Source organism: Spermophilus citellus, assembly GCF_964194105.1.
Source record: "Spermophilus citellus genome assembly, chromosome: X".
Lineage (NCBI taxonomy): Eukaryota > Metazoa > Chordata > Mammalia > Rodentia > Sciuridae > Spermophilus > Spermophilus citellus.
In genome coordinates, this window is record NC_138190.1 from 29797123 (window position 1) to 29810201 (window position 13079).

Here is a 13079-nt window from a genome sequence, read left to right on the forward strand (position 1 = left end):
CTCAAGATAGGCAGGCATCTCAAAATCAGACTGAAAAAAGTGCTTTTCTTTTATAGGAAGAGGAAGGAAGGCATAGCAGACACTTGGGTGCAAGCAGACAGCATGACCAAGACTGTCTGCTTTTTACTGTGGTGAGCCAATTCACGGGATGAGTTGCTGAGAGGGAATGTTCTGCTTTATATTTCTTGCTCAGACTTGAGAGCAAGCCAAAGTTCAGGAGCCTAAGGAAAGGAGAGAAATTTGACTAAAGATTGGTCGACCTAATACAGAGGGTAAGTAAGGCAATTGTGAACACTTGGTCACAGTCCTACCATTTAATACTTAATTATTGAAAGGTCAAATTTCTTGTGCTACATATACACAATGGAGTTTTATTCAGCCATAAAGAAAAATAAAATTATGTCACTTACAGGAAAATGGATGAAACTGGAAAACACGCTGTTGAGTCAACTAAGCCAGACTCAGAAAGCCCAGGGTCATATGTGTTCTCTAATGTGGAAGAAAAAAAAAAGAAAGAGAAAACAGTATTTTAAAAGGGACCTCATGAAAATAGAAGGGAGAGTGGAGAATGGGGATCAGGAAGAGGGAGTAGAGTAGGAAAATCAGAGATAAAACTGGGAAATGAAATTGACCAAATTATGTAATGTGCACACTATTATCCATAACCATAATGTACTAATAAAAATTTAAAATAAAGGTCAAGTTTCTTATGCAGTAAGGACTACCTGAGATGACATATATTAGGAGTCTAATCCTTTGCCTAGCAGTTTCCAGGCACTTAGGAAATCCATTTAAATTGAGTGCACTCATTCTTTGAGAGGAAGGAGCTTCCCAAACTTTTTGGTGCATATGAATCACCTGTTATCTTGTGAAAAGGCAGACTCTGACACAAAAATTCAGAGCGGGGCCAAATATTTGAGAGGAACAATGAAAACAAAAGCTGGAAAATTCAGGTTGCTCCCATAACAAAGAATCTTGCAACTGAATGGGCTTGTGACAGGCATGCAGAAAAACTACCAGGAAATCAATGTTATCAAATCCAGCTTTCAAGCTGGAATTGTAACTAGGTTTGAGTTGTCCCACAATCTTAAAAACAATATGAACTGCATGTTTGAATGATGACTCCACATTGTGCAGCCAATATATATTTACATGGCATAAAAATAAATAGGCTATTTAATCAATATATATTTCAAACCATTATCAATAACTTAGGTAATAGCAGAAATTAAATATTTAATAATGAAACATGAAATCTAATAATTTCTGATTTTGAAGTTAATTTATTTCTAGTTTCATGATCTCCATCAAAAAATTGTGATCTGTTTATTATAAATTAATTTGGTATTATTTTCCTAGGATAAATTTCCATAGGATACTATTAATTTTCTTTATTATCTACTGTTTGTGCTGAAAAATTGAACATAGAAAAAATGCAATTTTTAAATTGCTTATGGTTTAAATACATATATTCCTGGAAATAAATATTACATTGTGTAACATTTTCATATGGTATTTGTTTCTAAATAGCTATGTACTCCACCAAGAAAAAATCTGAAACAAGCAATTTTGATTTTTTTTAGTTTAATACAAACACATTTTAGCCATAATACTAACAAGAAATAATTTTCAATGATAATTAGATAAGAAATACATCAGTTCAACAAACCAGAGACTAGAGAAAATAATATATACTTTTTGATTGTATTATTTGAGTTTTTTTGGTATCCATTTTTTAAAAATTGAGTTGTTTTTCTACAAATACAGTATTCCTAAGAATTTAGATTCAAGGAGCATAAAATTATAATTTCCTTTCTTTTGTGTGTCCCTGAACGAAACCTGAAATAGAACTTGCCTATTCTATGCAAGTGACTCCTACCCTATGGGAGTCAATCATCATTACCCTAAGTACATGTATGAAGACAAAGGATGTGACTCTACTTTGCATACAGAGATATGAAAAATTATGCTCTATATTTGTAATATGAATTGTAATGAATTCTGTTGTCATATATAACAAATTAAAATTTAAAAAAATTTAAAAAGTATCAAACTCCTATTTGGCATATTATTGTCCTCTAATGTAAAATTACACACAGCCGGGGCTAGGGTTGTAGCTCAGTGGTAGAACGCTCACCTAGCATGTGTAGGGCACTGGGTTCAATCCTTAGCACCATATAAAAAAAAAAAAAATTAAAGGCATTATGTCAACTACAACTAAAAACAAGTTTTAAAAAATTACACATAGCCTCCCTGATTAATCAAGTTTTGTTAAAATATTAGTAATCAAGACTCATTCAATTCCATATTTTACATAGACACTCCATTATTTCTTAAGAGTGTTATGTTTAACACCCATTTTCAGTATTATGTGTGTGTGTGTGTGTATACTTGATATACTTAAAATTATCCTTATTTTGCTGATGTAAAATAATAATTAATAGGTCCATATCTTTTCTTGAAATAAAATCAGACCTAGTAAGGAATGAAAATTCAGTGAATAACTACTGTAAAGTAGTAAAGCTCTTTACATTCTAAATCCAGAGACTGTGATCAGAGAAATGAAATTTACTGACACTCATCATTGTGAAGTGTTCAAAAGTCAACTCAACAAGTTTCTTTCTGCTCCTAGTTTCACATTTTTAGTGAGAATGCTTAATTGGAATTATGTTCTTCAGAAAGATGTCAAAGCTGTTATAAATTCTAAGAGATCCTCAGAAAATATTCTGTTCCTTGTGGGTCTACTAAAATGCAATCCCAAATTAGAAAATTGCATTCAACATTAGAAGTTCTGCTGTTAATGACCCAGAAGAGAGGAAAATAAACATTATATTGGTAGGAAAACCAAATCCCAATTCAGTCATTAATTTTGTTGGACAACTTTGTTCAAATCAGAAATGCCATCTAGATGCATATATTGTCAATCATAAAACAAAACACTGACTTAAACAGATAATCCTCATAGTGTCTAATTGATCACAAATTCTCAAATCTTGGGCCTAGATCTTGATAGGTTTTGTAATTTATATGTTTAAATTAGCTGAGCTATATTATATGATTTTGATGGTAAAACAGGCACATTTAAGCTAACCTAAAATTATGAAATGTTAAATTTCATAGACTAGAGAGATCATTAATCATTATAGATGATTATTTGACTTTACCATAATTATAATGTGAACCTGACCAGTGAGAATAATTACTGTTCCTTTTAAAATGCTATTTTACATAGAATAATTTATAATAATTAAGCCAGAGAGATGAGGAAGATTCAGTGAGAGTAAGCAGAAGACTTTAAAAGATTTGTATGCCTACACTGAAAAGTTCAGTCAATCTTAACACAATCTAAACTGTATGCCTCAGAGATTATTCCAGAAGTCATTATACACTAGAATGGATTGTGTAATAAACATATGGTGTGCTATAGGGTATTTTCCTGGTATTAGGGGACAGACAAATGTGAATGGTGGGAACACGAGGTTGAGAGAATAATTCTACCAAATGGGCCCATGGTGATGACCCCCACATGCTTTCTTTTCTAAGAAGCAATTTACCTGCAGCCCTGACTGGCCTAAACACATAGGATATGTCACATTCCTCAGCAAACTGAAGAATAAATGCAGGCCCAAGAAAAAAATCGATGGGAGAACCCAGGAGATTTTTGTGACCAGATCCTGAAACTCTGGGAGATAAGAATAGTTCTGACTAAGCATTAAATCTGCAAGAATGTATGATTAAGAATCCAATTAGAACCAACTAACATGGCCAAGGTGACCTAGAGTTTCCATGACAGTGGGGACTTGAAAGTCTGATGTCACTCTGCTGTTAGTCAAAAGTCAAGAGGTGGCACATACCTGTAATTGAAAGGACACTCGCAGAGTCCACACAAAGTCCAAAAACCATGCCACACACCTGAACATCACACACGAGAGATTTATTGTCAGTAACATGAGGTATACTGAGGAGGCTGTCCCTCCGAGGAGAGCAGCAGCCTGTCCACACTCAGAAAGCTGCTTTATAGCCCGCAAGAGGAACCTCATAAACTACTTAGGCATTTAATCTGGGGTGGGGTTGATTGTAAACTTTTTAAGCTGGTGTGGGGTTGATAGCAGGCATGTGTTCTTACTGGGAATTAAGCAGCTTTGCCTCAGAATCAAAACTTTGGACCCTCGAAATAAAATGGCTCCCAATCTAAAACAGTGAATCTGATACCAATATGCGCCCAGATGGTATGGTTAAAATTCACTTGTTAATTTAGGAGATAGTCACTTATTAGATCTTCTGGTGACATCTCCTTCCAGTGTGGGTGTATGCTCAAGGACAGGTAACTAGGGCAAGAAAAGATAATGTCTCATTCTGTTAGGAATGGGGAGGTGGAGAAGTGAGGAAAAAAATAGTCCCTTTAAAAAATAAGCCTCAGGGAAAGGAGGGCTATATTCAAAAGGCAAAGTGGATCACTGTTACAATTAGTGGTGTTGAATACCTTTTCGTATATATGGTTGACCACTTGTATGTCGCCTTTGGAGAGAGGTCTGCTAAAGTACTTTGTTCATATTTTAACTGGGTTATTTTTTTACTATCTAATGACTTGTAGGGGTTCTCTATGTATTTTGGATATTAACTGCATATTAGATATGTGGTTTGCAAATATTTTCTTCAATTCTGGAGGTTTTTCTTTTCACTTTTTTGGTTGTTTCCATTGATATGCAGAATTTTTTTAGTTTGATATAGTCCCACCTGAAAGGAAAGTGACCACAACACTTGGAGCGACCAAGAGATCTTTATTGCAGCAGTGCAACAGAAAAGAGAGAAAGAGAAGGGTGTGTGTGTGGAGAGAGAGAGAGAGAGAGAGAGAGAGAGAGAGAGAGAGAGAGAGAGCGCGAGCGAGCACAAGAGAGACAGAGAGAAGAGCAAGAGAGGAAGACAGAGAGCAAGAGAGAAGAGGGGCCCCGGCAGGAGGGAGTTTTTATAGCCCAAATCTAATGGGATCTCTGGGTCTGCAAGCTGCCTTGTTGGCACACAAGGGGGTTAAGTGTTCGGCCTTGAATGGCGGGTTGAGTGTTCAGCCTTGAGCGGGGGCTTGGGTGTTTGGGCTTGAAGCAAACAGGTGATAAAGAACCAGACAGAGGGTTTGAGTGGCCAGGTCACTCTGCAGCTAACTTTGTTTGGCATGCCCTGCAGACAGCTTATTCAGCCTGTCCTGCACCTAACACCAGCTATTTTTTTTTTTTTTAATTTTGATGCCTATACGTTTGGGGCCACATACAAGAAAACATCACCAAGACCAACATTAAGAAGTTTCAGCTGGGTGCAATGGCACACACTTGTGATTCCAGCAGCTGGGGAGACTAAGGCAGGAGGATCAAGAGAGTTCAAAGCCAGCCTCAGCAACTCAGTGAGGCCCTGAGTAATGTAGTGAGATCCTGTCTCAAAATAAAAAAATAAAAAAGGCTGAGGATGTTGTTCAGTGGTTAAACACTCCTGGGTTCAATCCCTGGTACCAACAACAACAAAAAACGGGTGCCAGGAGGGGCTGGGGTGGGGATGTAGCTGAGTGGTAAAGTGCCCCTGGGATCAGTCCTAGCATCAAAATAAAATAAAATAAAGAAATGAAACTGATAATTAGTCATTGGTTTTGTATCTTATAGTTTTACATAATTTGTAATTCTAAAAATTATTTTGTGGGATCTTTAGAAAGATTGTTAATTATTAAATCATGTCATCTTTGAAGAGAGAACTTTACTTCTTCTATTACTATTTGGATTCCTATTATTTCTTTTTCTTGACAAATCATCCTGGCTAGAACTTCAGTACTATTTTGAATAGAAGTGGCAAGGTTAGGGAGATTTTATTGGAAAAGATTTCAGTTTTTCATTGTCAAGCATGATATAAGCATCTAGCTTTTCATATATAGCTTTTATTGTGCTGAAATAATTTCCTTATATCCCTAGTTCATTTGACTTGTTTCATCATAAAAGTGTTGAATTTTGTTATATGCTTTTTCTGCATCGATTGAAATGGTCATGTGACTTAACCTTCATTCTGATAGTCTTTCTCCACACTCTATATTTTCTTCAAAAATGAAAAGATCTATAAAATTAATGTGGGTGTGGAATAATAGGCATTACTTACTGTTTTCTCATCTACTAAATGGTACTTGAGTTAGTATCCTTGGTCCTATTTGGAATCTTTATAAAATAACTGGTAGTGCCATTGATAAGGGACAGAGAGTAGACCTGCAATAATAAACAAGACATTGGGTACAAAATTCTTATTTTCAGAATTTCTCCTCATATATTTCTTGAAAATGCTGCAGTGCTTATGGTATTATAAGTGTATAATAATTAGTAGGGTGGAAAGTGTGGCTAAAACTGGAGAAGGCTTTGCATCATGTAGGGGATTCAAACTATATATAAACTTATGAACATTTACCACATTGGTTGAGACTTCAGGTGTCTTGTAACCTGCCCTTGTATTGCCAGTGGCCATTATGAGGCTAATACAGATTTCCAAGTAATCAGGGACCAGATGAGTTTCCATCTTTTTTTCTTTTTTAAAAAGCTTTTCGTTTTTAGTTATAGACAGACATGATATCTTTATTTTATTTTTTTATGTGGTGCTGAGGATTGAACCCAGTGCCTCACACATTCGAGGCAAGTGTTACACCACTGAGGTATAATCCCAGCCCAGTTTTCATTTTCTTTATGTTACCCAGAGTACTAACAGGTTTGCAGGGAAGGTTTAGCTACAAAATTTTTTTAAAAAAATACTAAAAAACTGAATTTAAATAAAAAAGCAGATGGAATGAGGAAGTTATTTAAAATGAGAAAAAAAAAGAGTGAAATCACCACCAAGTAATAGCCAGTCCTTTCCACTAAAAAGAATCTTTCATAAAACCCTAATTATGTGGTTAAATGTAAAATTACATTTAAAAATTCAACACAAAATAAAAATTTAAATAATGTTTTCACCTCCATAGTCAACAAAATTGAGCAAAATATCATGATTTTTAAATGTGCATGCATTAATTATGATAAAACTGTTGCATTCTTGTGGAAAACAGACTGGTCAAGAAGCAGCAAGCAGCACTCAGAGAAGGAGAACTCCAAACTTTATTTTAGGCTGGTGGGCCCAGAGAACAAACTCCAAATTTTGAGTTGTGATCCACAGTTTCTCACAACAGTTATAGTTATTTGGTGTCCTCTTAGACCTATCCTATCATGGGGCTTTTTTCCTCTTTTAAAAATATTCCTAATCTCTAACATAAAGCATGCTTACAGAAACAGATGAGAAGAAATGGCTCTTTTCACAAGTATCTGTTAAATCTCTAACCATGAAAGCCTGGCACAGGTGAAGCCAGATTTAAAGATAGGTAGTTTAGTGTAGTTAGGTAAATTGGGTCTAATATCTAGAGTACAATAAAGAAAATGGAGACCATATTGAGAATGGAGTCCATAAAGAAGATGGTGTCCGATCTGAGCCACAGGAAACCAGAACAACACCTGGGGAAATTGAAATGTCAATGTCCCCAAGCCCCCCCTCCATCCTAAAGAACTGTTAATGAAGTAGCTCCCAGCAAACAGTGAGTGCTAATCAAACCTCCCTAGGTACTTCCTGCCCAGATTACTACTCTCTGCCCCATCAGTCCACCTATCTCCCACTTTGGGGCCTTCCCACCTGCATTCTATCACTGCAGGATAGAGGAAAACAAAGGACAGAAATGTGGGAAGACTAAAAGAAGACCTTAGATATAAAAAAAGGAAGACCTCCCCCTTCCACAGATTCTGCCTTTCAGGTCCCCTTCTTCCTCCAGGGGGAGAAGTCTTTTCTGCTGTCTTTTAATAAAGCCTTCCACTTTCCACTCTCCACTTGCCTTGGCATGCTTCTCTGGTGTTACACTTGAGCATTCAAGCAAGCAAGGATTTATCACCAGTAAACATCATGAGATGTTGACATTGCAATAAGGAGTTATTTACAATCCAAAAGGTAGCCGAGAAAGGGGAGGAGAACTGACCCTTTCCCCAGTATATGGAGGGGGTAAAATTGCGATGTATGCAGTTGAGGGGAGAAATAAAGAATGCCCAAATGCTTTTGCCCCTTTCAATGCTTTATTCACTCCAATTACTCCATACAATTTCACTCCTATAGAGTTCATAATCAAGAAAACGAAAATCCTTAATGCTACGCACTGCAATAGACATAATCAATTCACAGCAAATTAATGACAGACATTTCTTCTGCATGCTAAGTTCAAAAGTCTTAAGCCTTAGGCTTTAGGTCCAGCAGATGCACACTCACTCAGACCGTGGTGATCAGGTCCGGAACCAAGGTAGGCTTCTCCTGGTGTGGAGTGGACGACTCGACCCATTGAGGAGAGGGTCGTAGGGAGAAGTCCAGAGGAGGCGGTAGAATGGGGGTCAGGAACAATGACAAGTGATGGGATGTCGGGTCCTCATCAGGCTCTCCTGCCGCAGTCTGGCTGGGCACAAAATCACGAGCCACTCACACCTTGTAGATTCAAACAGCAACTCTTCATTCCCGAACTCTCACCGGCACTCTACACGAACGTTCTGGGCAAAATCCACACCTCCACTGGGCTCTGTATCCCGCGAGATACTCTCTGAATCACGCGAGAACTCAACGGGAACTACTACATGGGGTAGGCTGACAAAGAAATTGCCATGCGTCATTCCTACCTGGCAATGGCTCTCAGCACTTTCCAGCTGGAATGCATCCTTGTTTCGGATGGCTGAATTCCTGCTCTATTATTTATACTAAATTTGGGGGCTTTTGACCCCCCTTTCAATCCTTATCAGCTATCACCGGATTTCTCAGTGACATCATTACCCTGGGGTCAGAAACGTCTGGTCTGGTGGTCTCCACCCTGATCTTCTTACTTTTCCCTCTTATCAGGCGAGGACAGCCTGCCAGGGGCTTCACTCTGTTTATCAGGGTGAGTGGAAGCAACCTGTTTGAGGCCATACTGGAGGGCTCTGTGGGTGTGCCTACAGGTTTCAAACTGGAGTTTTTTAAATGAAGTTGCTTAGGCTCAGGCCTAAGTTCATCCTACCACCCAGGGATTGGTTTCTTACCATAAAGCTTTTTATAATTTCATTTCTCAACCAGGTCTGGTTTAGCCATCACAGCATGTTGATAGTAAAATATTTGAAAGTCCATATAATGTAGATTGCTAGCAGAATCTCTGCATTAGTGGAGATGAAAACAAAACAAACCATACAAGAGAATCAGAGAGAATGAAATTAGAAGCACTATAAAGGATCATTCAGTGGTCTAGTTTTTTTTCATATAAATATGTAGGAGATGGCCAGAGTGACAGTCAATATATTTAGCAGTTGATATGGCAGAGCATCAGACTAAATTGTGGTAGATCATGAATCTACAAGAAGGCCTTGGAGGTCTTTTCCCTGGGAGTGGGTGTCTCCTTCTATTGACCTTTTGTTTGACTCAGAAAGGCTGAATGAAACACTTTGCTCCATAGAGACCTGGTGTGGGACTGGGTCAATTTGCATGAATTGTTCCAGGATGCTCACCCTGCTCACTCCCACCTGGCTACTCCAAGTCAACAATGCCTGGACTGTCAGCTCATCTATTTCTCATCAAGGTTTATTGACATGAAAGGGTAACAAAGGACTGAATGATAAATCTACAAAGGGGAAAGAAGGGGACTAGGCTGCTTCAATAAAAACTGAAGTGTATGGGGGCAGATTATGCCATAGCAACTAGAATTGACTTTTAACCCACTACCCTGGTCAAAATCCTTAATTGATACCCCTGCCTCTGTTGTGCAGATAAGGCAACAAAGTCTATTGACTTCCTACTTGAAAATTCAGGACTAGATAGATATTCACAGGTTAGGCACCATAATGAAAACAGGACAGGGTTGCGTCAATAAATTGCTGTATGTTTTGCTGTTTTTGCATGGGGATCTGTCAACCTCTCCTCCAGAAGATGCATTTCTTCTGGGACTGAGTCATAACTCAATTTGAGGTTCAGTCATTTAATCTGCCCTCCACCTAAAGGACAGCAGACATTTCTTTGGATTTCTAGCATTTGATAGTATGTATTTTTAGGTCTTTGGTAGGTTTTCCATTTAGAATTTTATTAATCTCTTTGGGAATTTTAAAAACTGTTCCTACTGTCAAAGAGTTTTTACATAAATCATTTTATTTTTATTTTCATTTGAAAATTCAAATGGAAAAGACAAGAAGAAAACAAATGCTTTTTTTTTGATAGCAATGTTGGTTAAAAAAAAAAAGGTTTCCATTTTGTACATATTAAGCTGCCCTCAAAAATACCTAATTATAATTTTATCAGGTGACTTTAATAGCAAAACAGTTATTGCACATTTAATAATAACAGGAGTCAAGTAGGTGGACTTGAACATTATCTAATGGTGTGTGTAAAAGCATTTGTCAATATAATTGACTGTATAATTTAATTCATGTATTCCCTTTATAAATTATTGTAATCTATTATAATCCATTAGATTGAGGGTATTAGTTCTCATTTGTCAGCATTATAATTTCACAATTTTTGCTTTTTGCTGATTTTCTTCTTTTAATGACAAAACATTTAATCAAAAGAGATGTTTTTATAAATTACATGCAAAATTAAGTACAATTATACTGCTTAATTGATATAAAATTATGAAGTGTAAAACATTTATGCACTGTGTAATCACATTTTGGCTAACATTGGACTGCATATTTGGTGGTAGTCCCATAAGATTATAATTAAGCAGAAAAATTCCTATCACCTGCTGATGCAGCCATCCTAACATGGTAGTACAATATACTACTCATGAATTTATGGTGATGCTGGCATGAACACACCTACTAACCTGCCAGTCAGATAAAAGAGTAGAAGATATGGTTATGTATTGTATATATTACTTGATAATGATAATAAATTTCTATGCTATTGATTTATGTGTTATACTAGACTTTTTATCATTGTTTTATAGTATACTCCTACTTATATAAAAAGGTCAGCTGTAAAACAGTGTTAGGCAAATCCTTCAGAAGGTATTACAGAAAAAGGCATTGTTATCATAGAAGATGACAGCTACACGAGTTACAGTGCCCCTGAGGACTTCCCATAGGATAAGATATGGAGGTGGAAGACAGTGGTAATGATCCAAACCTCATGTAGGCGTAGGCTAATGTGTCTGCTTGTGTTTTCATTTTTAACAAAAAGATTTTTAAAAATTGAAAAACATAAAAAAACTTTTCAAAATAGAAAAAAAGTAGTTATAGAATAAGAATATTAAAATAACAGCCAGGTGCAGTGGCGCATGCCTGTAGTCTTAGCAACTCAGGAGGCTAAGGCAGGAGGATCGTAAGTTCAAAGCCACCTCAGCACATTAGCAAGACCTAACTTAGTGAGAACCTGTCTCAAAATAAAAAAAAATAGAAATGGCTGGGGCTGTAGCTCAGTGGTAGAGTGCCTGCCTCACACATGTGAGGCACTGGGTTTGATCCTCAGCACCACATAAAAATAAATAAACAAAGATACTGTGTCTATCTACAATTTTAAAAAATATTTTAAAAAATAAAAAATAGAAAGGGCTGAAGATGTGGCTTATTGATTGGTAAAGTGCCCCTAGTTTCAATCCCCAGTCCAAAAAAAAAAAAAATTATAGCTATACAATATGTTCGTGTTTTAATCTGACTACAAAGGGTCAAAACATTTTTTAATTAAAAATTTATAAAGAAAAAAAAGACTGAGCCAGGAGGATCATGAGTTCAAGGCCAGCCTCAGCAACTTAATGAGGCCCTAAACAACCTAGCATGACCCTGTCTTTAAATAAAATATAAAGAAGGGAGGCCAAGGATGAGGCTCAATGGTTAAGTGCCTCTGGGTTCAATGCCTGGTACCAAAAAAGAAAACAGAAAAAGAAAGAAAGTTATAGTAAGCTAAGGTCTATTCATTATTAAAGAAAGAAAATATATTTTATTTGTAAATTTAGTGAAGACTAAATGTATAGTGTTTATAAAATCTATAACAATGTCATGTCCTAGGCCTTTGCATTCACTTACCACTCACTGTCTCACCCAAAGTAACGTCTAGTCCTGCAAGCTCCATTTATGATAAGTGTCCTATGTAGTTGTACCTCTTGTTTATATTTTATACATTGTTTTTAGTATACATTTTCTACATTTAAATACACAAATACTTATAATTCTGTTATAGTTGCCCACAGTATTTAGTATAGTTACATGCTGTATAGGTTTGCAGCCTAAAAGCAATATGCTACACCAAATAGCTTAGGTGAACAGTAGGCTGTACCACCTAGGTTTGCATAAATATTATCTATAACATTCACACATTGACAACAGTTTGTAACAGTGCATTTCTCAGAATATATCCCTGTCATTAAGCAACTTATGATTGTATTAATATTCCAATAGCCCAAATCCAAGAACAACATTGCCTTCCTTATGCTATTGAGAATCAACCTTAGCATTTTCCTAAGGCTATATTACAAATTAATATTAAACAATTCTACAGACAATAGGTAAGAACAATATTTCATTCAAGTCAATACACAGCATTGACGTTCTGGGAAAAGGTAATGATGTAAAACCTTCCTTTTAAAATTGCTGTACTCTCCATTGCTGACTTTGAATAATCAAGCTGCCATGAATTCTACAGCCACAAATAAATTCATTCTTTCAGCAGCCTGAGGGATTTTGGAAACAGATTCTTCCTCAGTTGAACCTTTGAAGAACTAATCCTTTATTGAAGAGTTGAGACCTTAAGCAGGATACCCAGCCAGGTGCATTTCTGGAGGGGATACTAGAGGGGGATACTGTTGGTCAAAGAATATAATCCCACACTTCAAAAGACCACCTGCTGCCTTCAAGTCACTTGTTACTGGTTACTACATTAAAAGCACAAACCACAATTCTGTTTTTACCTTGTTGTTACTCTTGTTCGAGTAACACATGTGGATGTCAAAAGGAAGAAAGTAGGGCTCCAGGCCCAAAGTTCCTTCCACTGCCAAATAAAGAGCAGTCACTGAGAATACCACTGTAATGAAACTGGACTTAACTGTT